Below are 24,408 nucleotides of genomic sequence, written 5' to 3' on the forward strand. Positions count from 1 at the left end.
TGCATGCAGGAACTCCCTGGTTGGTATCTCCCTTAAGTTTTAAGGCACTCCAATTATTGGGTCTTCTTTCTAAGAATCGCTGAAGAGGTTTATGAAGACATATCAAGCTACTCATGGGTAAATTTCTCACGCACATCAGTTGATTCCTGTTAGCGCAATATATTAGGACTAATTAAAATTACCATATCCAGCAGCCAGTCTGTACCTTTCCAGATATCCGTCTCCAGTATCCATAACCACGCACTGCTATCTTCCATCCTGCTTCTCTTATTGCTGAGTGAGGCGCTTGCTCCTTCATTAAATAGCATTAAAAATAGACTGCACAGAACTCCCCACTGGAGCCTACTCTAACAGGGCTAATGCCACAGTGCTCAAGGTAACTCAGCTCAGCTGGGATCTGGGAGGGAAAGGCACTGGGAGATCAGCAATTTGCAAATCTAACAGCACACACAAACCTGTCTCCGTCTGAGCTGAGCCCTGCCAAATACATCAGCGTGTAGTGGAATTAAGTCACTGAGAAGCTGCAAGTCAATTTGTGGAAGTGTCTTTAAAGATGACTCACCTAAACAACATATCCTGTTAAATAGGCGTTTATCTACAGCAACTTTATATGATTTATGAAATACCAAAGATCATGTCCAGACAGGGTAAATTAAGACAGGTATGCAGAGCAGTCTACAATGTCTTGAAAATTGCACTTAAACCAAATTATTTCAAAACAATTAATTGCATTGATGAGCAAGGACAGTCATAGGTTAGTCTTTAGTATCTTTTGTGATGAGGAGGTGTACTCCTTAAAGAATATACTAAACTCTCCAGAAAATTAAAAAATATTCTGGTAGCTGAAGTGATAAAAGGATGTTAAAGAAAAAAAAAGCGACACAAAAGGAAACATAGGTTCGAACACAAATACATACCTTAAACATCCATATAAACCTGCACAGAGTGCACCCATCGTTTCTCACACGCGACCCACATTAGGAATGCAGCAGGAGCAATTATTGGCGAGGTGGCACATTACTTGGCTATTTGAACAAAACATAGCTGGAGCTCTTGGCTTCCAAATGACTGCCTTTTGTGAAAAATGACATTAGCTACAATCCTATTAAGACACGCAAGCCCCGTGCTGACACAAATACAGAAGATCAAAGGAGCAGGTGCATTTATTTCAAAGTGTGTGTCAAAGGTTTTCTAACTTTTACCGTCTGAAAAATGATTTCCTGTCATCTCCATTTCTCTGTTTTCTTAAAACAATCACAGCAATTGTGATCTCCAAAGCGGGTGAGGAGGAGGCAGGAATCCTTCGGATTTAGTCACCGCCTGAACGAAACCTGGTACAGATTCACTTCGACGTGGGGGAACGCCTGGCTTGTTTCGAGAGGCGCAAGTGCCATGCCCAGAGACTTGAAAAACCATACATCCGGTGGGCACCTGCGCCCTGCGCCCCTTCCCGTGAGAGCGGCTATCGCCCAGCCCTGCAGGGTGCCCTCGCCCCATCCCTTAACTTGCCATTCCCTCTGCTTTCCCTCGGAGGCTTGGACGCTGACCTTACCCTGCGTCTTGAGGAGGTGACCAAGCACTGAACCTGAGCAGCTGGCAGCCGCCACTCTCCCCGGCTCCGTGCATCGACACTGAGTCAATCTCTCTTCGGAAGAAACTTTCTAAACAGCTGTCTAAATTCAACTCAGCTCTACCACTACACCTACAGCCTGCCACAGAAGACATCTAGTTTGGAGTTGGCCGTCAAACACCGGTTTAAAACATGTAAAAAGAAAACCGAACGTCTATTTTCCCCTATGAGCCCCCTGGGAGCCAAGACCCCAAGTCCCCTGAGTACAGCACACAGAGGACAACTTTGGCCCCCCGTAGGGCGCTCTTCTAAACGCAATCAGAGCCTTGCAAACTTTCTACCTTGATACCTGCGAAAGTCGCCTTAGGCTTCTCGGATGAAAGAACGGCCTTTCCATTGCGGGTGCCCCCCAGCTTCCCATGCCTGCCCCCTTCGGGGAGGGGGCTACCCCTCCTCTGACAACCACAACCCTGTCCATGCATAACAACAGCCTTCTACACACAGCGAGAAACACAGACCACAGACAATCAGGAAGAAGAGCACACACATGGCAGAAGGGGGGGTCACAAAGGGCGTGCAATGTTCACGGGAAGACCTTGGTTATTACCTTGACCGCACAGTGGATATCCCCCCAGCGTCCTGGTGCCTTGATTGATTTAAGGCTTTGGCTTTTACTAATAATATTGTTTCTCAATGATTGATTTGGCTGGATTCGTTTGATTTGGCTTGGCTATTTTTTTAAAATTTTTTTTGGTCGATTTATTGAACTGCTAGTAAAAGGAGGTTTTTACAGCCCGGGCTGGGATGCGCTCCGGCGGCCGCAGCCGGGGACCCGCCGCCCCTGCGGCTGGCGGCCGCTCCGGACGCGCTCGGGGGGCGCGCCGCCTTCTCCGCCGGGGAGGCTGCCGGGAATGAGCGCGCCCCCACCTCCGGCCGGCAGTCTGTCCCTCCGCACGGCTGTCTGTCGCTCCGCTGGCAGCGCCGCGCGGGATCCCGGCTCGCCTGCGCTCGGCGCTCGGAGCTGCCGCGCCCGCTGTCCGTCCGTCCGCCCGTCCCCGCGCGTCTGTCGTCCCGCTAGCAAGGCAGGGTCGCTCTGGCCGTCTTCCGCGCCCGCCTCTCGCTCTCCGACTCCGCGCCGGCCGCTTCCCCCGGACAGAGGCGGCGTCTGCAGGGAAGGAGCCCGCGGATGCCGAGTGCGCGCTCCCTGCCTCCCCGCCTCCCTGCCTCCCTCCCCTCCTCTCCCCTCTCTCTCTCCCTCCCTCTCCCCTCTCTCTCTCTCTCCCTCTCTCTCTCCCCTCTCTCTGCCTCAAGCTGTCTAACTGCCGCACCTGTCCGTGGCTCTGTCACTGTCAGTCCCACTCCAAGCAGCCAGCCTCCGTCCGTCCCTCGGTCCCGCGTCCCCTGCCTCCCCGCCTCCGTCGTCTGCCCGTGCGCCCGGCCCGACTCTGCCCTCCCCCGCGGCTGGCACCGCCGCGGGGGGCGGTGCCCGGCTCCTCTCTGCAGCCCGGCCGCGTCCGGTCCCCGCCCGGCTGGAGGCAGCGCGCGCGCCATGTGGCCCCGCAGCTGCTGGAGCTGTAGCCTCTAAGTCCCCTGACCCGCCACGCCCGGGACATGGCCGCGGCTGGGCGCCTGCGGATGCCCCGGCCTCTCTGCCACCGGGCGCGGCCAGAGTTGGCCGAGTCGCAGCGCGGGCACCTGCCTGGCGCGCCTGGCGCGCGCGCGGTGCCATCCGCTCCCCGGGCCGCTTTCCGCCAGCCCCAAGGCTGGAGACAAAGCGTAGGAGCCGCGCGGCGGCGTGAGCGTCATTAATCAGAGAGAAAGCTGGCACGCTGCCCGCTGCCCCCGCGCGCCTCCCCGCCCCGCGCCCGCGCCCACAGCCTACCGCGGGCCGGACACTTGGCAAAGCCTCGCCGGCTCCCTCGCTCGGCGCTCACTTTCCAGGCGAACTCTGCAGAATATCCCACGATGACACCTCACTGCACCCGGGAATCCGCGGCCTCGGAGCTCTCAGGGATGCGCGGCTTGGAGCGAGACCGAAAGTCCGGTGCGGGCGCCGGGCGCACTCCCCGCGGGGCCTCGCCCGCCGCTGCCCACCGGGCGCTGGTCTAGAACCAGAGGCGCTGCGGGCGCGGCGGGCAGGGCGCGGGGCCGGGACAGAGCTGACATCCGAGGAAACAAAAGCGCTGCGTTTCCCATTTGTTCCGGAGATGTGCTACTTTTATTATCTGTAATTCTTTTTTTTCCTTCATTGTCTCAAGGCACACACCATAGGAAAAAAAAAAAAAAAAAGAATCGTGCAGGAATGGGAACACATTTCCGGAATACCACCCACCCATCCTGAGTGCTTGTAGCGCCTACTTTCCCAACATTATAAGTCACCAGCCAAGATATATCACTCTGGCTTTCTGCCCCCAGCTGAGAGCAAGACATTTGATTCTGGGCTTCTTTGCTAGGTTGTTATTAATGTGAAGCCAAATTATAGTTGTACAGGCCTGGATGGAATTGCCAAAGCTCATTCTGACAGTCTCCAGCAATCCGGCTTCCGAAATGTACACGCTGAAAAACTATGGATCTGGTGCAGTGAGCCCTCCACTCACTCCCCGATAAATTGAAGAGGGGAACTTCAGCTTTTACCAGCTGCAATTAGTAACCCCATGAACAGACAACAAATAAATAACTGGCGTAAACCACATCATGAAAAAGTCCACGTCCTTTTAGTTTCATTTATTGACATCCATTTCCAGCGACAGACATTATAAACGGATTTATTAAGGACGTGCTTTCCAGCTTTTATAGAAATGAAAATTTCAACCGCTTGTGGCCACGTTCATATACATTAAGATATTGACTATAAATATCAAAGAGATAATATGTGTAGTTCTAGAAAAGGTGGTGAAAAAACAAAGAGAAAGATATACTGGTCCTTGACGAATAGATAATTACTATATTTTCCAAATATTAGAAATTGTCTCCCTGGGGATCAGCTATTGCTGGAATAAGAAGGAATCTGCTGTGTGAGGTTTTAGCAAAAGAAGCCTAAGGAATTCAAGACCCTTATGTCAATCTATTTCTACTCAGTCCTCTCCAAAAGCATTTTAACAGGCATTTCCCCCCTCCTTCCAGCCATATGAAATTCAAGAGAAAATTAATAAAAAGTATTTCTAGTTCTCTTACCTTTCCTGTATCTCAAGTCATGAAAAATCCTACTTTTTTGGGGAAAAGTGTTGTGCCAAGTTGTGCTGTGTCATAAATTCACACAATAGGGACTGCATGGGAAGAGGGCCAGCGTATTTGATTTTCCTTCTGGATGGGACTAGACATCAGCATCTCTTGAATGGATGGATGGGTAACCTACTAACAGGAAAACTTAACAGCTTGCTCTTAACAGTGTCTCCCTAAAACAAATCAGATTTTATTCTGAGAATTCACTAAGAAAATGGAACTCGATGCTATAAACTGGATTAGAAATTGTAGCCACTGGGTGGGAGGAGGGAAACTCAACCAGTGCTCTTAGTACAAACTCCAGAGATTATGTACAAAAAACAAGACAAATGTTTCAATATCTTAATAGTGTGTGGACAAACTAGATGAAAAAATTTAATGCAAAAAAGAAAACATCCCAAAGAAGAATAACACTAATTGGCTTCAACTAAATTTTCTACCTTTTCTCACAATATTTTGCCAACAAATTAGGACCTGGAGAAGGCTCATGTTTATTGGAGGCCATGTAGATAATTAACTTTCAGCTCTCCAAGTTTAAGTTTTGTGTCCCAGTGTGGGCCTGAAACATACTTCTGGGAACATTAGGCAGGCAGTGAGCAGAAGTGATTCTTCTAGGCATTTGGAAAGTGTTTGCATGTTTAAAACAATTTGAAACAGGTCCTTGACCTGTCATATATTAACCACCACTAAATTCACTAATACTGATGTCTACCTCACTGGATCGCTGGTGACATCCACAGTGCTAGTCACAGAAGTGTTTATGCAATAAAAGCATCTTAACCTTAGGGGCAGGAGGTGGGGATAGTGTGAGGAGAGAAAGTGGAGCTGCTATCCTCTTGATCTGGGTGCTTTTGAATTTACTGGGTATCATGTTTGAAATGATACCCGTAGCCTACCCGTAACCAGGTAACCCCAGCTTGGGGAGTTGAGCTCACCTACACACTGGCAAACATCTAAGATTGTCTCGACAAGCTCCCTTAAACACATATTCCCCTAAGACGCTAAATAAGCGCCCTTTAATGAAGCTTCCAAATTGGATTTTCAAAATAAAGCAAATTGCTGAAATCACCCAGCTACCTTTATAAGCACCTTGTCAGCTCAAGCGAGAAGTAGGATTTCCATGCTGTTGAACTTCCATCACCCCTCAACAATTAGGCTGCGAGGAACTCTCCTTTAGGGCATTCTCCCCCCCACACCCCACCATAGAGGCCCACAGATCCCCTGGTGAGGCTTCTCATTTGCCCTGTTTCCCACAAAATAGTCTGGGGCTTATTCAATACCAGCCTTGGGTTTAAAGGCACACAAATGTGCGTGGTAGGGAAAGGCAGGGGAAAAAAACAGGAAAGAAAAGATTAGCATTTCAACCAGAGAAGTTTAGTTCCCCATTCTTATTTTATACCGAAGCCAAAATAACTCGGAGACACATTTCAGAACATCAACAAAGAATGTTACATCACGTATGCATCTGAGCATGAAGAAATGTCACGATCAAAAACAAAGAGGACTTGGGAGGCTAGAAACCAAATGTTCTGATGGCACGGATCCCTCGACGGGAGCCATGTCTCCTCTGCGGTCTGCTGTGCGCGGCGCAGGCTACGAAAATCACCTCCGCCAACCCTGCGCTGACCGTAAGTGAACATTGGCCTGCACACGCACACAGCCATCCTTGGCTGGGAATGCAGGCCAACAGGCTTCCTCAACAGTGAGTGGTGTCGTATTTTCATAGAGACGCATCTCAGTCCAAGGAGGGACAATAAGAGAAAGGGGGGTTTAAGACACCTGTCACTAAAAGATCTCAGCATGAAAACACAAGAAAGGCTGTTGGCTACATTGCACATTTCTTCTCAGCATCTCTCAGGGTAGGATACCAGCATTCAGACACCCTTCAGCATCCGGGTGGTGTCCCCCTGGCCTCCAGAGACACTATGTTTCTCCCTTCCCTGCACCGGTTGCCCCCAGGGACCTGTGGCTATGGCACAGCTGCGGCCAGTGCGGCAGGCAGGAAAGCACACAGACGCAGGAGCTGAGCGCGGAGCAGTCGTGTGCAGGCGGGATGTCCCGCAGGCCTCTCCACCTGGCCTGTGTTAGAGCCCCCTCCAGGACCCGCCGCGGCACGAGTGTTCTCCACTTCCTAAGCAAACCAAAAAAGATGGCTCTCATTTTTAAAAACCGGGTCCAGAATTGAAAGCAGAAAGGCAGCAGAAGCATCGGGAGCATATGTGGGGAGAAAGGAGGTAAATGATATCCCCCCGAAATGCAAGGGACCAATCAGAGCATAACCTAACATTTGCCAAAGCGCCATGTGTGATCCTGCCTCTAGTTTTCCATTCCCGTTCCTGAGAGGCAGCATTTTCCTCCATAACAGACACTGTTCCCTTTTCACACAAAGGAAGACAAAGGTGAGCGAGTTATTCTGAACTGGGAAGAATATATCTGGCTTCTCGACAATGAGAGCATATTAAAAGGTCTATGGATTAGGCACTAGAATAAAGCAGCTACAATCGTCTCTCATGAAATACAGGTCACTTAAACTGTTCTTCATAACGTAAAATGGTGTGTGTGTGTGGTTAAAAGGTAAAACATATGCATAGTGTTAATATTCCAAATGAATACTACTGGATCTTACTGGAAACCTGGTTGCAGGCCAACACCCACTGTCTGAAAAAGAATATGCGAATTTGTAATTATGCATGAATGTATGTACAGCTTGTTCTCCAAAGCTACTCTTTAAAAACAAAATGTTTCTTTTTCCTTTTGAAAATAAATGCACATTTGCAAAATCTATAGAGACATATTGTTTTTTAAAAAAAGGCGGGGGGAATCAAGATTAAAAAAATTAAAATCTCTCAAAATATCACCACCCAAACAGCCATCACTTTGTGCTTAGCCAATCTCTGTGCATATATATCCATACATATATAGCTTTATTTTGCATAAATGGATTGCAAAACACACGTTACTTTATAACCTGCTCCCTGCTCTCTATTTTAGAATAAGTCATGGGGTTCTTTTCATGACACTGACTATATCACTATATTATTGACAACATAGTAGCCTGCTGAACACAAAGCTTGTCTGTGTTAGACATAAGTGAAAGTTATTGGTGGGTGTGGTTTCCAAATGGGAGGATTATCCCTTTAGGGCAAATCTTTTAACATTTGAATTGGTCTTCAAAAGTATTTATATTTTATATTTTGGCATAATACTAGATTTTAAGGTGTTATATTAGTTTCTGAATATCTTTTGCTAGGATTTCTAATCTTTATTAAAGAGTTAATTGACCTTTGCCTTCCTGGTGTAAATTATATAGGTTAAAAAATAAATACACAAGGAAAACATACAAAAATTTTTTCTGTGTATGTGTTTAACTGAATTGTATTAAGTCAAAACTTTTGTTATGGAAAAAGAATTAAATACAAATTCTATGAGTTTGCTTCATACTTTTCCTTTAACATAGGCAATAGGCACTTCTTTTTCTATAAAAAGGATAAATATTTGAGGAAGCTGAGTGAACCCCTTCAGGCCAAGAAGTTACAATGTGATAAATTACAGGTCTGCCTTCTTCCACTCCAGAGATAAAGAGGACCCCTAGGGAACATGGGCAAGCCTCCAAACCATTGTTTTGGTCTTCCTTTGCTATCATCTTAACCATTTTGACCACACAGACCCAGAATCACTGATTTGACTTACATTATCAGATATTTATCCTTCAACTCTAGGATGGGAATACAGACACAAGTAGTTAGGAATACATTAAAAAACTGGAAGCCTCAATGAGAGTCAGATAAGAATCATCAGCCTAACAAATCAGTTACTTTCACTTTAGTGCATGAAAGTGTAATCCAGAGCTCACCATATCCAGTTCTCTCCTTCCTAGACACACAGATAGGACACCTTACTCTGCAGCCTTCTTGCAGTCAAGCAGGGCCATGTGACAAGTTCTCGCCAATGATACATGCATGGAACTGATACATGCCACTTTGGGCTGAGGTAATGAAAAGTCTCTGTGAAATTCTCAGACATTGCCCAGACATTCTAGCCACATGATGATCAGCTTCCATCAGCCTGGATCCCTGCATGACTGTGTGGAGCAGACTTCAGCCCGGACCCATGTCAGACATATAACATAAGCAAGAAACAAAGAATTGTGTTTTAAGCAACTGAATTTGGGGTATTGTTTCTTACCACAGCACAATCTAGGTTTCGGGATTTATAAACTCTGCTAGTCTAACAGCATGTGAGAGAGTAACACGTACGGTAGTAAAGAGAGCCAGGTCTGAGACTCAAGAGGCCAGAACTTTGGTCCTGAATCAGTCACCAATTCACTGTGAGACTTGAATAAGCCATTTCCACCTTAAAGCCTCAGTTATTTTTGTTTTTTAAATTTCTAAAATGAGGTAAGCAGTTTTCATTTAAACGATATCACATGGTTCTGATTACTGATGTGTTATATTTAAATTAAGGCTAAACATCTTCCAGGCAAGACCCTGTTCTCCTGAAACAGTCTAGAAATTTTTATAAAATATTTTATTGGTATTTTTCATTGACATTGCATTGAATTTGCAGACTGATGAGAGAACTGGCATCTTTGCTTTGTCTTCCCAACTGTGAATATCATGAGTCTCTTCAATTTTTCAGTTGGCTTTTTAATGTCCCTCAGGAATATCCAAATTATTTCTAGGTATAGCCTCATTAATTTCTAAAGTAGCTTAATTGTACCATCTCTTATGTATTTTATTAATATTGCCAACATTTTTTGGTATTAGTTCTTCCAAAAAACAAGCTTTTAAAGATATCTACATGTTCTATTTCATTTGGTCCTACATTTGTATCTTTCTAATATTTTGAGGTTTGTTCAATTATTATTTTATAGCCTCTTAAAGAGAAAGCTTACTTATTAAATTTTAATACTTCTTATTTCCTACTATACACACTGAAGAATATATATTTTATCTTAGTAAGTTTTAGCTGCATAACAAAAGTTTTACTATTTGTACTTTCTTAACTTGGTTCTATATGGTAATTACCATTAGAAATCATTTTTATCCCATGAACTATTTAATACAATTTTTTTTCTCTTTAATTTTAGTTTGTAAAGGTGTTATTTTTTTTAAGGGAGTTTCTACTTTTTATCATGGGGCTTTAATTTTATTTCAGCTCAGTCAATGGTTTTGAATTTGCTGAGCTCTTATTTAGGACTCGATGTGAACAATTTTTGTTAATAGTCCATGTGCTCTCAAAAACAATGCATGTCCTCTATTTAGTACAGGGCTCTATGTAAATCTATTAGTTTAGATTTGTAAAATTAAACCTTTTATTTTAAAAAGCTTTTGTTGGCCTTTCAATTCTGTCTGCTTGATCCGTCTGCTTCTGAGAGAACTGTGCTAACATTTTCGATCATTCTTATGGCTTTGTTAATTTTTTTTTCAATCATTTCAATTATGCTTTATGCATTTTTTATTATGTTTTGTTAGACAGATACAAGTTTGCAAATAGCATGTCTTCTGGATTGGTTGTTATTTTTTTCTATAATTAAGCATGCTTTTTATATCTCTCAGTGATTTTACATTGGATTCTATCCTGTCTGTCATTAGGATAGACATAAGAATTTTGGCTACAATGTGATAATATATATCACATTCATTTCAAATTTTCTTTATTGATTATTGCCTCTTTTTTAATTCTTTTTCTAGAATTTCTATTTTGTTCATTTTCCAGTATTCTATGACATGTTCTTAAATTAGATTGATTTATAATTTTTCCTTAATTGTCCTATTTCAGCTATTAGAGGAGTAATTAGAATCATAGTGTACAAACTGACCTCGTGTCTAGTTAAAATATTTTAGCTGTGTTAGTCTGCTTCTTAAAAATGCTTTGGCATGTATGTATACACATATAGCATATAACATATACAGGATATAATATATGACTTATGTTATATGTCACATTATAGTATTTTATGGAATATATGTAATGTGTTATATATTACATGTGATCTCCTGGATCATAGGTTGATGCTTAACCACTGAGCCACGTGGGCCGGGCAAGGCTGACTTTTGATTGCCCTCAGAATGCAAGCCATAAAAATGCATGCTAGTTCTTTAATTCAAGAATCAATTACCTTCCAAAACCTGCTGTCTGTTATTCCCCAGAATCCATTGTCATCTCAGGGAGATTTTGTCTGTTAGGAGTTTACTCAGCCATGCAAGGAGCAGGTCTCAATATTCCCTTGTGGCCTGCGAAAGAAGGAAGGGAAGCTGGAAGATAAAGAATAAAATACTATTTGTAAAACTTTGAGGATGGGGGAGAGGTATCATCTTCAGGTTCACTTGCTCATACCCCTTGCCCAGAACTGTTTCATTATAATCATGTCTAAATGTAAGGGAACCTAGGCATTCATATAGCTCCCTTCCCATCTTCTATAGTCAAGGAAGACTGGGAAAAGTGAAACTTGGTGTTCAGTAGACTACATTATCTGTCACTGTCTCCACTTTGGTTTCTAAACTAATTACATGCCTCATCTTCCTTATGAAATTTGAAGGCTGGATATTTCTCTCTGAAATGCAAACATATTTGTTTCAATCAATCTGGCTTGGATAGATTTTAGGAAATACAGTTTGTTGAGAATAGAAGCATCTTATCTCAGCAGCTCTCGGGCTTAGCTGACAATAGACACTTAAACCCTCTCACTAGATGTACATAAACAGAGGAGCTATTTCTCAGGGCTTTTGAAGAGTTTTATACATCTTCCTGCTGGATCTGTTCACCACTATAACATAGATTGAAACTAAGCTGGTCTCTCTGATCGAGAGGAAAATGTTTAAAAACGTTTCTTTTTGTTCAGTGGTTATTAACCATAGTGCAATTGCCTGGGATATTGCAATCAGTTGTGAAGTGCATCTCAATTTGTTACTAATAATATTTAAATGTTAAATTTGCCAGTTACTTTAATAGTAAATTAAATCCAGTGTTATTTCTTTAACAATGCCATTCGAACTTCTTGCATTCTAATGAGCTTACCTGAGTAGAAAGTAAAGAGATAAATCTAAATATTTTAAAATTTTACTAGTGGGTGTCCTATCCATATAAAAAAATTCTGGTATATGTCATAGAAAAGAAAAACAAATGTTTGAGAATAACATGTGTTGCTTACTAGAGAACACAAGAAGTTACTAACCTAAATAGAGGGGTCGTTAGATAAAATGGAGGGGTCGTAATATAAACAGAAGGTTCTCATAGGCTTGGAAGATATTGGCACTAATATGAGTGAGAACATAAATGGATGAACATCGGTAATAAACAAGAACACTGCACAGGTAAATATGATAAGTAAAAGTGACATCCCATGTGGCACTTAGCGATGACAGGAAACAGGCCATGATAGGAAAAGAGCAATGAAAAAGTCCAACTAGTCCAGATTCTACAGGTCTTTTAGGAGAGGGAGAGTGGTGCTATGAGTCAAAAAGATACACACACCTGCTAAGCGGTTATTGAACCAGGCGAGAGAACGTTTAGGGGAAAATACAGAGAGTGGGCAGCACCGTGAGATCATAGGGGAAATGACCACTCAGCCGGATGGATGCTGGGGGCCTGGTGTTGACCACAGAACTGACTCGGGGGAAGGTACAGCAGGCAGGCGGGGCCTCAGACACCTTTCCCATTGCTCAGTCTCGTCTGCCTAAAGCAGTACACCTGACAAACTCCGGATGTGCCTCGGTCACAATTTCATCCCATAAGAAGTAGAAAAGGCCTATTTTAGGCCCAATTTTATGCGCTAAGGGGAGTTAGTTGACAAAGAGGATGGTATAGCAACCTTGGTGTCCTTGGGCACAGCCTTCTTACATGTCTCTAATTTTCAAAGATAAAGACATGTCAAAATTCAGAAATATAATGGGTACAGTCTCCATGACCTGAGTCTAGTGAAAGCAAAAATTGGTAAAGAAGGTTGGACTAATCCAAAGAACGTAAACCTCCACATTGTTCCATTGACAAATACACATTGGCAGAGATTAATGTATCTACGCAGGCAACTCTCCAATAGGGTCAAATTCTAAAGACCATAAATTAAAAGTGAAACAGAACATGACCAAAGGCTCACGGGAAATGGCAGCAAACACAGGGGTTTTAAGCAGCACAGTCAGAGGGCGCTGCTGCGGGCGCCCGCGGGGCCCGGGGCGCGTGGCGCGGAGCACCTGCTGCGGCGCGGCCTGGGCCCATCGCTGATGCTCTCGCTGTTGCTGCCCCGCTGACTGCTCAGCGCTCATTTCCGGGCCCCAGTCCTTAGGAATTGACTGTTCTGGAACTTTGCCCCCGCCCAGATACACTGAAATGCCTTTCAATAATTTCTACTTCGCAGGAAAGGGCTGCTCTCCACAGGTAAGCCGAGGGCTCTGCCACTCTGCCTTTTCTTCCAGGCTGCGTTCTCTGGATGCGGGCAAATGAAGGGATCACGTACCGCTCATTTTCAATTAGGGAACTGAAAAGTTGCATTAGAAAAGTAGATGCCTTCAAGTTTTCTATGGAGCACCTTTTTTCTCACCCGTTTGCCGGCCTTAGCAACTCCATCGTGTGTCCTGTGTAATTATTAAATCCAATATTCCTCAGGACATTAATACAAAGACAAGGCTGTTCCGCTCACTGCAGCAGGGCCAATACTCTATTGGCGGAATTGAATCATGTTTTTATGGAGTTTTTCTTTCTTTCCTTCTTTACTACTTTTAATTTTTTTATCTAGCATTCAGGCTCAATGATCTGTGAGTAAGAAAACCATGGAGTATGATTTTTTTAATCAAAGGACAAAAAGTTGATTTGTGGCAAAAATATTTTTCATTATATTTTGATACTTAAAAATAAAAGAAATTGATATATACAAAATAAATATGATATTTTAAAGCAAAAATAATCAAACAGCTTTAAATCCACGAGCTTTACATGGTCTAGAATGTGACCTAGAATATTGTCAGTATTATTGAAATCTACCGGTGACTTCCAAAGTCGAATTCCGTAGCCTCACTGCTGAATTTCATTACCACCTAGATTCTGTTTCCTTATGCTCCTTTTTAAATAGCTTGGCCCCATCTAAGCATTTCAATCAATATGTTGTTCAGATTTGTTTCTTAGATTTTTATAAAGACACAAAAATACATACATACTGCATGAAGTTTCTTAAACATGCTCTTTCAAACTTAATATTAATTTCTAAGATTTGTCCATGTTTTTATATTACAGCCATAGTTTGTTCTTCCTCACTGCTATATAACATTCCCTTGTGTGACTAACCATTTTTCCATAATTAGACATTTAGCAGAAAATAATGTTATGGAAATTATTAGGGAAATAAATTCATTATATAATAAATTTTGCCTGGACAGGATTTTTGAAATAAAACCTTAAATATATATGTTATATAGTAGGCTAAATTAAAAGTCCTGTCTGACTAAATATTTAAATGTAAATTTAAAAAGCACAAACCACTATTAAAAAATTAACTCATAGGTGGATACATAATCTTGAAATCTGGAAAGTTCTATTAAAGTATGGAACTGATATTACTCAGGTTATGCTTTGGTGGGAGGAAAAAACTTCCCAACTCCCTCTGGTTTTTCCTACATGACTAATGTGGGTCGCCGCGGGGCTCTTTTCCACTCGATCAAAAGCAGAGGCTCTACAGTCTTGCTGGGCTGCCACCTCCATACAGTCACTGTGATTGGAAACAGCTGAAGGGTGTCACACCAGCTCTGAAAGGGCACAGCTGTGACAGACAGCCTGCTCACAGCCCACTGTCCAGAACTGATCACCTGGACTAAAGGGGGTTGACAGAGGGAGCTGGGAAACTGTCAGAACATGGATACTTGGAAAGAGTGTACCTGAAGTCTAATTTATTCATTTTCACACTGTGTAGGAGGGAAGTCTGCTCTGGGTCCTGGCTTGCAAGGGCCCAGGACGTAATGAGAACCCTACACCTGGCCCCTAACACAGACACTTATTAGTGATTATCAGTGCTATTGGCGATGAAGGACTTTGCACTGGAGCATGAGGCATAGCTCTTAACCTGGACTCTCGTGATGACACCATTTCAGGTCCCAGGTCTCGGGAAAATTCTCCAGGGCTTCTGCCGTATGGCCTAGTCGCAGAAAACTGTTTGACCACCATGAGCATGTCTTGCCTTGTAAATATGAAGATGAATGTGCTTCAGAATTCAGGCAGAATTCGAGCAGTGGAAGCACTCAGGTAAGAAAAAAGACAAATTAATTAACATGTTGAATCTTTCCTCTGGGTGAGAATTTAATGTTTTTTTCTTAATGTATTGAAATATGTTCCCGGGATTGCCAAGTGTCTGTTTTGTTGCTACTCGTGGTTTTCAATTAATCCCTCCTCAGGCACTCACTTAGGTATCATTGTACTGTTCACATTTGTACCCACTGGCTCTGGAACATGTTGCAATATTAAGCAAAGTGTTGTCAGATAATTTAAGCAAGTTAAATTTGAATTTTAGATAAAAATGTGGGTAACTTTTTAATGCAATATTTGGGACATACTTTTACTAAAAATTATTGCTGTTTATCTGAAGTTCAAATTTATAGGGAGTCTTGTATTTTTATTTGATAAAATTGGTAACACGCCTGAAGGACAATACTAATTGTTTATATTGGCAACTAGATGGTCATTAAAAACTGGTATTGTGAGTGTTTTTATGTCTCAAAAGTAGTATGATTTAAATGCATTTCAAACTATAAATGCAAATTAATTTTATTAAATTTTTGTTCAAACTTGTGATTCTACTTTTTTTTTTTTACTTTTAACACAAAATAAATACTTTAGCAGAAAAATAACATTCTTGAAAATACATACTCTACATTTTCTGTTTACATTTGTTTTATATTCAAATTGTCTGCCCTTTGAATATATTTCTACTTTGCATTTTAATCTTTTATATCACTGTTGCCACTTGAAAACAAATTATGGGACAAACTTTGTATAACCACATGATTATTGATTTTACCTGATGTAAAAGCAAACAAGTTTAAATATTTATTCTATAAATTATTCTATGATTTAAAGAAGTAAGTATATCTTCATACTATTATTCAATATTGCTGAGCCATCAGAACACCTAGACATGAATGATAATTATGAAATTCAGTTGTCTTTGATATTGACTTTCAGTCATAGAAATATATGAAAACTGTAACTCTCCATATGAATGACCACCAACCATATATCTCTGTGTTCCCTTCTCCCCACACATTTAAAGGAAAAAAATTGGTTGTCATCAGGAGACAATCCCAAATACCAACTAATCAACACATTTATTTGGAAGTCTAGTTTCTCAGTGATGTATAATAACTACTATGTCAGGCCCATAGGGACCTCCATATGATGAGTTACCTGCCACCCCCACCAACATGCAGGAGGGGACAACGCAATAAACAGTCCCACTGGGAAGTGGGGAATGGGAGCTCCACAGGCGGGGGTTGCTGAACCCCTGGGGCAGGTGCTCTCAAGGTTTTCTGCTCTGGGACGGTCTTTTCCCATTATCGCCCCGGCTCTCCTGGGGGGCCTGCAACTTCCTTATTCTGCTTCCTGCTGGAAGAAATTTGAGAGCCGAAGGGTCATTTTAAGTCTTGAGCTACTGATTTCTTCAATAGTTAGTATCTTTCAAACTTACTAGGTATCTTCTGTTTTGATTTCAGTAAATTCCTTGTGTAAAAACTATACTCACAATGATTTTCTAAACGGAATTTTTCCTACTCCTCTGTCCTGCTCCACACATATCTCATCTCATATCTCTCTCTCTCTCTCTCTCTCTCATGCTTCTGAAAGGTTATCTACAATCATAGATGGGAAGGCCACACCCTTTGTCCAATCATTTCCTTGAGGCACATTAATCCACTGAAACATTTTAACAGGAAGTATGTAGGCTACACTCTAATTTTGATTTTTGCTCCCATCATTTTAATCAAATGATCAGCTTTATTGGGCATGTTTCCATTCAAAATCTCTTTACATGCCATCTTAACTAGGGTCTAGAAGTAGTCTGCTATTCTAACATTAGAACCTCTGCTTTTATTCATTTCTATTTACAAACTAGTCAGTTCTATCTGGAAGTTACCTCCTTTTCTTAACTCTTTGCCACAGTCTCCAACAATATCCTACACTCACTACTAACATGTCCTGTCTTCATACTTTTTTCCTATGGCCTCATGTATGTAAGGAGTGTGATTTGCTTCCTAGATTACTGTATGTAACAATTTTAGCAAACATTTTGTTGTTTTCAACATCTGATATAAGCCGTCTCACCACCCACTCCCTGATTGCTAAGCCAATGCCTTCTAGGTTAGGTTTCGGTTCTAGTATTCTTTTAGGGTATGAATTTATTTTTAGTCATCAGATGACACTTCAGATTCCAGTGTCCAGAAAGTACTGAGTAATGTGACTTATATATGAAGAAAAAGAAGCCCACAGAGTTTATGTCATTTCACAAATTTATATTATTTACCTGGTTAATTGTAAAGGTTTACATCATAATGCACATCTCTCCATTTTCTTACCTGGTGGCCTTTGAATTTTATTAGGTAACTACCTAGGAAACTGTGGTTCTCCTTCATTACAATTTCAGTCAGGTGTATGGTTGTAGCAGTAAATTTATGGACCTTGATCTCAGAGGGGTTTTTGTAAATTTTACACCAAATGCAAGGGAAATAAAAGCAAAAATAAATGAATGGGACTACATCAAACTAAAATGTTTCCAAACAGCCAAGAAACCACTAACAAAACAAAGCACAACCAACAGAATCAAAGAATATATTTGCAGATGGTACCTCCCAAAAGAGGCTAATACCCAAGACATACCAAGAACTCATACAATTCAACAATGACAAAAAACAATACAATTTAAAAATGGGCAGAGGACCTGAACAGATGCTTCTCCCAAGGAGACATACAGGAGGCCAACAGATATATGAGAAGATGCTCAACCTCACTAGTTATAAGATAAATGCAAATGAAAACCACAATGAGATACCACCTCCCACCTGTTAGAATGGCTGTTATCAATAAGACAATAAATAACAAGTGCTGGAGAGGACATGGAGAAAAGGGAGCCCTTGTACAGTGCTGGTGGGAATGTAAGTTGGTGTAGCATCTATGGAAAGAGTATGGAGATTTCTCAGAAAATTAGTAACAGCGGTATCCTATGACCCAGAAATCTCTCTTATGATATCTACCTGAAAATTTTGAAAACACTTATTTGTAAAGATATATGCACCCCTATGTTCATTGTAGCATTGTTCACAATAGCCAAGATGTGGAAACAACCTGAGTGTCCTTAGACCAATGATTGGATAAAGACGGTGTGTTACATATATACAGTGGAATAGTACTCAGCCAAAAAATTGATGAAATATTGCCATTTACAGCAACATGGATGGATCTTGAAAGTATTGTGCTAAGTGAAATAAGTCAGATGGACGAGAACAAGAACCACATGATTTCATTCATACGTGGGGTACAAAACAGAAAGCAACAAAGGGACAAACAAAACTAACTCACTGACACAAACAACAGTATGGTGGTTAACAGAGGGGAAGGAGGTGGGGGAAGGGTGAAGAAGGTAAAGGGAGTGAAATATATGGTGGTGGAAGGAGACCGGGCTCTGGGTGGTGAGCACACTATACAATATACAGATGTTGTATCATAGAATTGTACACATGAAACTTATAGACTGTTATTAACCAATGTCATCCCAATAAATTTAACTAGTAAATTTAATTTTTTTTAAAAAACAAAATAGGCATTTTTGCACTTCTGTTTCCTACACATCGCCCCAATTTTTGTTACTCAGAAAACATAAAAAAATTGATTGTAAAATATAACCATGCAAATCAATGATCTTACCCAATATCAAGGTTTACTAATAAATTTAATATGCAAGACTTGAGAGATCCTAGCAAAGAGAGGTCCCAGAGACCCTGCAGGGTTCCCCAGGTTCTTCTTTCCCTTATGGGACAAGAGGTCTTTGGACCAGAGTGGTATATGAGACCTCTAACTGAAAGTCGCCACAGCCTTACACCGTGGAAAATGTTTTAGTCATAAAACATTTCCATTTGATATTCCGGATAATCATAAAGCTTACATGGTATTCTTTGGGAATCATGCTTCATAAATCCGTTTATACTAGTCTTGTCCACCATAAGCAATTCTAACCTAGGGATTTTAGTTAAGAGTATTCCATAGATAAGAACCCTCCCTCCTAGAAAATATTCATTTATTTACAAAGGAGTTTAGTTATCAATGTGTTTTAAAAAAGATCAGATGGGGCCAAGAATAATATCCTCCCAATAATCATGGGTTAGCTGTTTTAGCTTATTTCTTCCTAGTAACTCTTCATTTCTATGCGTATAAATTATGCATATTCTGTCCTGTAATTATAATTGTTTAATCTTATTTTGATGGATTCTGTTTACCATAGTTTCTTTAATGCAAGCCTGTTTATTTTGTGTCATCTCTTGGTGGTCTGGATTTTGTCCAATAATTATTTTAAGAAAGTCTTATGGATACCTTTTACCTTGAGATTTCCTATGTTTAGCAAGGTTGGCCGATTGCCACGAATAATAGCTTGACAGATAAAGTATTATTCAGTGTTTTCCTCCAAACCTACTGGACATTGGTCAACTTTACCTTCTAACCTTCACTGATAATATTTTAAGCAGAGAGGGCAAATAGATTTTAATTGAAGGGCAAACTGTGATCAGTTGGTAGCAACTGACTTGAGCAGTATATTCCAAGGTAGCATCTGTACTCTGCAGGAAGGAAGACCTTGATCAATTAGCCAAGACTGGCAAGGGCTCAGGAGGGAAGAGAGATGGCATAAGTACCTTGTGATTGCCAGGCCAGCTGGAAGTATCACCTTTTCCAAGACTGATAGCATTTCATTAGAAAAATTTTGAAAATAAAAATCCATTTGGACACAAAGAAATCCATTTCTAATGATGGAATTTTGAAAAGGCAAAGAGAGATTTTTAAATAGCTTCAGAAATATATAAAGTTGAAATGGGAGAATTTATAGGGAAAACTGACAAATCAAAAAAATGGGAAAAATAATAGAGTGAAATGATATAATTAGTAAGTCTGATCAAATACCTCTCTAGAGTAACTCCTGTCTTTCAAAGAAAAAATATGCATTTGTTACATACATATGAAACATTATAAATATGGAATATATGCTAGACAACAAGGAATTAGCTCTAATTAAAAACTCCAGACAACATATATTGTAATCCCAATAAAATAAAATTAGAAATCAATACTATATGAATGATTAATGCCCTTCAAAACATGTCAGAAAAATAAAATTCATACTTTTAAGTAATAAACTGGTTAAAAATGAAACAGTGGAATATAAAAACTAAAATAAAGAACTTTTTTTTCCAAGCCAGCAGACAGTAGCTAAAGCTGTGTTCAGAGGGGATTTCATAGCCTTACAAATAGGAGATATGGCTAGATAGAGATAGCTACCTATATAGACAGACAGAATAACTGAACAGTGATTATCTAAATATCCAACTGAAAAAGACAGAAAGACAAGTTAAACCAAGCATTAAAGTAATAGAAAAAGATAAAGATTGACTTACTATACTTTTATTATAACAAAGATAACTTTTTCCAAAGCAGTTTATTGTTTTAAAATCAGATCATTCTCTAAGGAAAGAAGAAACAATATACAAATAAACACTCTTAGGAAGTAAAAGGGTAATATTGCTACAAATGGTAGGTTCCTTTAGTTTAATTTTTGAATAAGCTACAACTTTCTACAAATAATTTTTAAAGGTTTGAAAAAATGGATATCTTAAAGAAAAGTATAAGTTTAAAAAACATACACAGAGTAATTGGAAAGTTCTTTAAAAAATACATTAGCCACTAATAGAAAAGAACCTCTAGCCCAACAATCTTCTCTGTTCCCCAAAGGAAACCTTTAGGGTGTACAGGATAGGATTAGCATCAGATCCTTAAGGAACTAATGTATCGTTTCTTTTTTTATTTTGAGATTATATTCACATTTTTCTCATTTAATTAAAAATAAATAAAAATGCAAATTAAAAACAAGCAAGCAAACAAACAAAACTAAGCCAGCCTCTGGCTTCTGCCTGTTTCTTCTCATCCCACTCTTATTATTTATTATTATTACTTATTATTTAGACTCTTAAGTCAGGTTCCTTAGAACAAGACATAGCCTGTTTTCTATATATCCTCTTGGATCCAAATGCCCTTTTCTGACTCTATTGTCCCCCTCTCTGATGCCTTTGATGTTCATTTTAAATGTTCACGTTGATGTTCAGGTTTCTTCTCCATCCGTGCACAGATGTGGAGAAAGTTCAGCAAGACATTGTTACTTGGGCAATACTGTTTCCCCCCGGCGAGTTCCATGGAGATGAGCCTGAGTATAGGGTGGTTTATCCTTGGGGTGGGGTGGAGATGCTGATTGAAATTCTTCTGCCTCCTGACTGATTCTGCTCAGTGTTGATGTTATGATGTGTGCTCATCTTTTCTTTAATTGGCTCAGGTTTAGATTCAGTAACGTTTTCTGAAACTCCTTTATGTGCTTAGGACTGTGTTCCTGGCTAATGGGCTGAATAGTTCCCCCCCGATCCTCAGAGAAATCTCTTAGGTACCTCCCTTTGCAGATTCAAAACTGCCTCCACTTGGGTTTCCCGGGAAGCAGATTCTGAACTAGAGTTTAGTCTGCAGAATGTTTACTAGAAGAGTACTTTGGGATGTCCCCCTTTGGAAGGGATGTGAAGAAAAGGGGATAGGAGAGGAAAGTCCAGTTGCCATCAGGCCCAATGACAGCTGTAGTCAATGTTCCCCTACACAGACCCCTGAGGATCCCTGGAGCTGTAATGACCCTTCAGACATGTTCCTGCTGAGTTGGGATTCCTATGCCTTTATATTCCCACAGTCATCAGTCATTAAGTATGGACGCTCAGGAAGGACCATGACCTTGTGTGAGGTGATTCTTAACGACTAAAGCAATTGCTGAAGGGCTGACGGCAGCAGACTGTCTACTAACAGTCTTCCCAGCAATTGGGGCAACCAGTCCCTCCTCGAAGGGAACTCTGGGCACGATGCCTACATGAGCCTGGCAAAAACCATGCATCTAAGCGACTATATCAGATGCTTCAAACCAAATTTCTGGCTCCAGACTTCCAAGACTTCCCTTTACATCCCAGCTGTCTCCATGGCCTTTTCACTACAGAACATCCATCCGTGGGCTATGTGGACTGTCCCAGGAGAGTCAGGGGAGAGGTAGCTTGGTGCAGTTGGAATTAAAGAGAGGGATTTAAATACTGACTCTCCCAATGGCTAGCTGTGTGACTTTGAGTACAACAATCATAAGACCTAACATTTATTGAGTGTTTATTATGTACCAGTGACTGTTTTAATGGTTTACATGCATTAAACTATCTGATCCTTTGTCTCCTCGATTACAGGCAATAATACCTGCTGAGCAGCTTTGCAGTGTGGATTGAGTTATGTATAACTAGATCTCCTTGCATACACTGGGCTCCACACAGATGTCAGTTTACCCCTCCTTCCCTATCACATATGCATAATCTAGACCCCCCCCCATATATGGATGGCTCTGCCAGCCTTTCATACAATAACACCTATAATAATAGTTATTATAACTCCTGTTTATTGAGGGTTTCCCATTTTCACACAGTCAGTGTGCTAGGACTTTTATGTGTATTAACTCATTGAGTCCTGTGGGCAGGAACTTGATCCCCTTAGGCCTGTACTGCCCCAAAAAGAAACCCCAGAGAAGAACATTTAACAGACCACCACCATCACTTATCATTCCTTCCCTTTGAACACACACACACACACACACACACACACACACACACACACACACTCTTAATTTTCTCTCTTTTTTACAACCGCCTTCTTTCTGTTTCTCTTTGTCTCTAGACATATTTAAGTTCCTTTCTTTTGCTTTATATTCTGAATTATTTCCTGCTCAAAAATGACAGTCCCAGAGAGAAAGAAAAAAAAAATAATCCTCCCCTTTGCAAAGCTCAGCACGAGTGGGAATTCTGCCATCGAACAGTCGGTCCTGGTTCCATTTTAGCATCATATAATTTCCTGCATAATCGTTTCAATGTCCTTATTCACATCCCTGTTGCTTTCCTCTCACTTGGCTATTTTTTAAAGAAAGCATCCAAACTGCACATCTGGTTCAGCAGGGAATTTCTTGGAGGAGAAACGCAGACTTCATTGACTTATCGCAACACCTACGACAAAGCTTCGAGTGTCGGCAACCGCCGCCCTCCAGCCCGCAGCTGCCTCCGGTGACCTCTCCTCTGTGCAGCCTCTCGAGGCCAGGCATGCGAAAATTCCTCATGTGCTGGTGTCATTCGACTCCCAAATATCAAGTCACCAAAAATATTAAAATAAAACTGCTCATAACATTTTGCTGAGTGCCATCTGGGCCCCACTGGAAGCTGACAGTATCTGTCAAACTCAAGATAACTGCATTCCCCCCTTCTTTGTATGTGTTAATGTTTGTCATAATGGATTTCACTTTAATGCCCCAATTACATTTATGACATTCGTTCAACCGAGTGGCACTAATGACTTTCATTATTATTTATGCTCCTCCTTAATTATAAGACTCTCACCTCTCTCATTACACACACTCCTTCCTTACCCCCTTGCTCGCATACATGCTCCATGGTATGAGGCTAATGTGCCCTGGCTTCCAGTTTCAGAAAACACAATGATTAATTACTCCTGTTAAATCACCCTACCCCAGGGTGATCAGATTGGCAAAACGAGAAGGAGAGCCAGATTGCTGCTCCAGAAGGATTTCCCAGGACACCTGTCAGAAAGAAGAAGAAGAAAAGGGGAGGAGTCCCCAACCCCCAGATAAATAAACGCATGGCATCCGCGTCGTCTTAGCTCTGGGATGAATCACAAGGCGATACAACTTTAAATTAAAATAAAGTAGCAAAGCTCCGGGACATATGCCTTGCTTGGCAGATGATGGTAAGACCCAGTGAGGTGACAAGGGACTGAGCGTCCTATCAGGCAGTACACTGCTCCTCCCATCAATTAAAACGGTCTCCAGAAAGAGCCTACCTGCTGGGTAGTTTGCGAACATGCTACTAGTTCTTTCAGCTCCTTCATCAAGGAAAGGAATTTCTTTTATGCCCCTTCCATTGGGGTTGAGCTTATGGTTTGATTTGGCCAAAAGAATGCAGCAGAAACAACACTGCTTTTGCTCCAAGCCTGGGGCTCAAGAGGTCTTGCGCCTTCCACTCTGTTCTCTCGGTGCCTCCACCATTTCCATAGGAATAAGCCCGGGCTCTCTCTAAGGAGAAGCCCCCACCGTCCCAGGCTGCAGCTAAATGCAGGTCAGGCTTAGATCGGCCAAATCCGTAACATACCGTCCAGCTAAGTCGAGCCCAAATTGTCAACCTGCAGAACTCTGACCTCAGAAAAGGGCTGTTGTTTCAAATGGGTGGTTTATTATACAACACAGGCTAAACCTGTATGCCTGTCAAAAGACAGACATCTGGGCATGGAGTCTCTGATGAAGACTGGGGAGAAAACGA

Source organism: Miniopterus natalensis, chromosome 15, assembly GCF_054644295.1.
Source record: "Miniopterus natalensis isolate mMinNat1 chromosome 15, mMinNat1.hap1, whole genome shotgun sequence".
NCBI classification, from domain to species: domain Eukaryota; kingdom Metazoa; phylum Chordata; class Mammalia; order Chiroptera; family Miniopteridae; genus Miniopterus; species Miniopterus natalensis.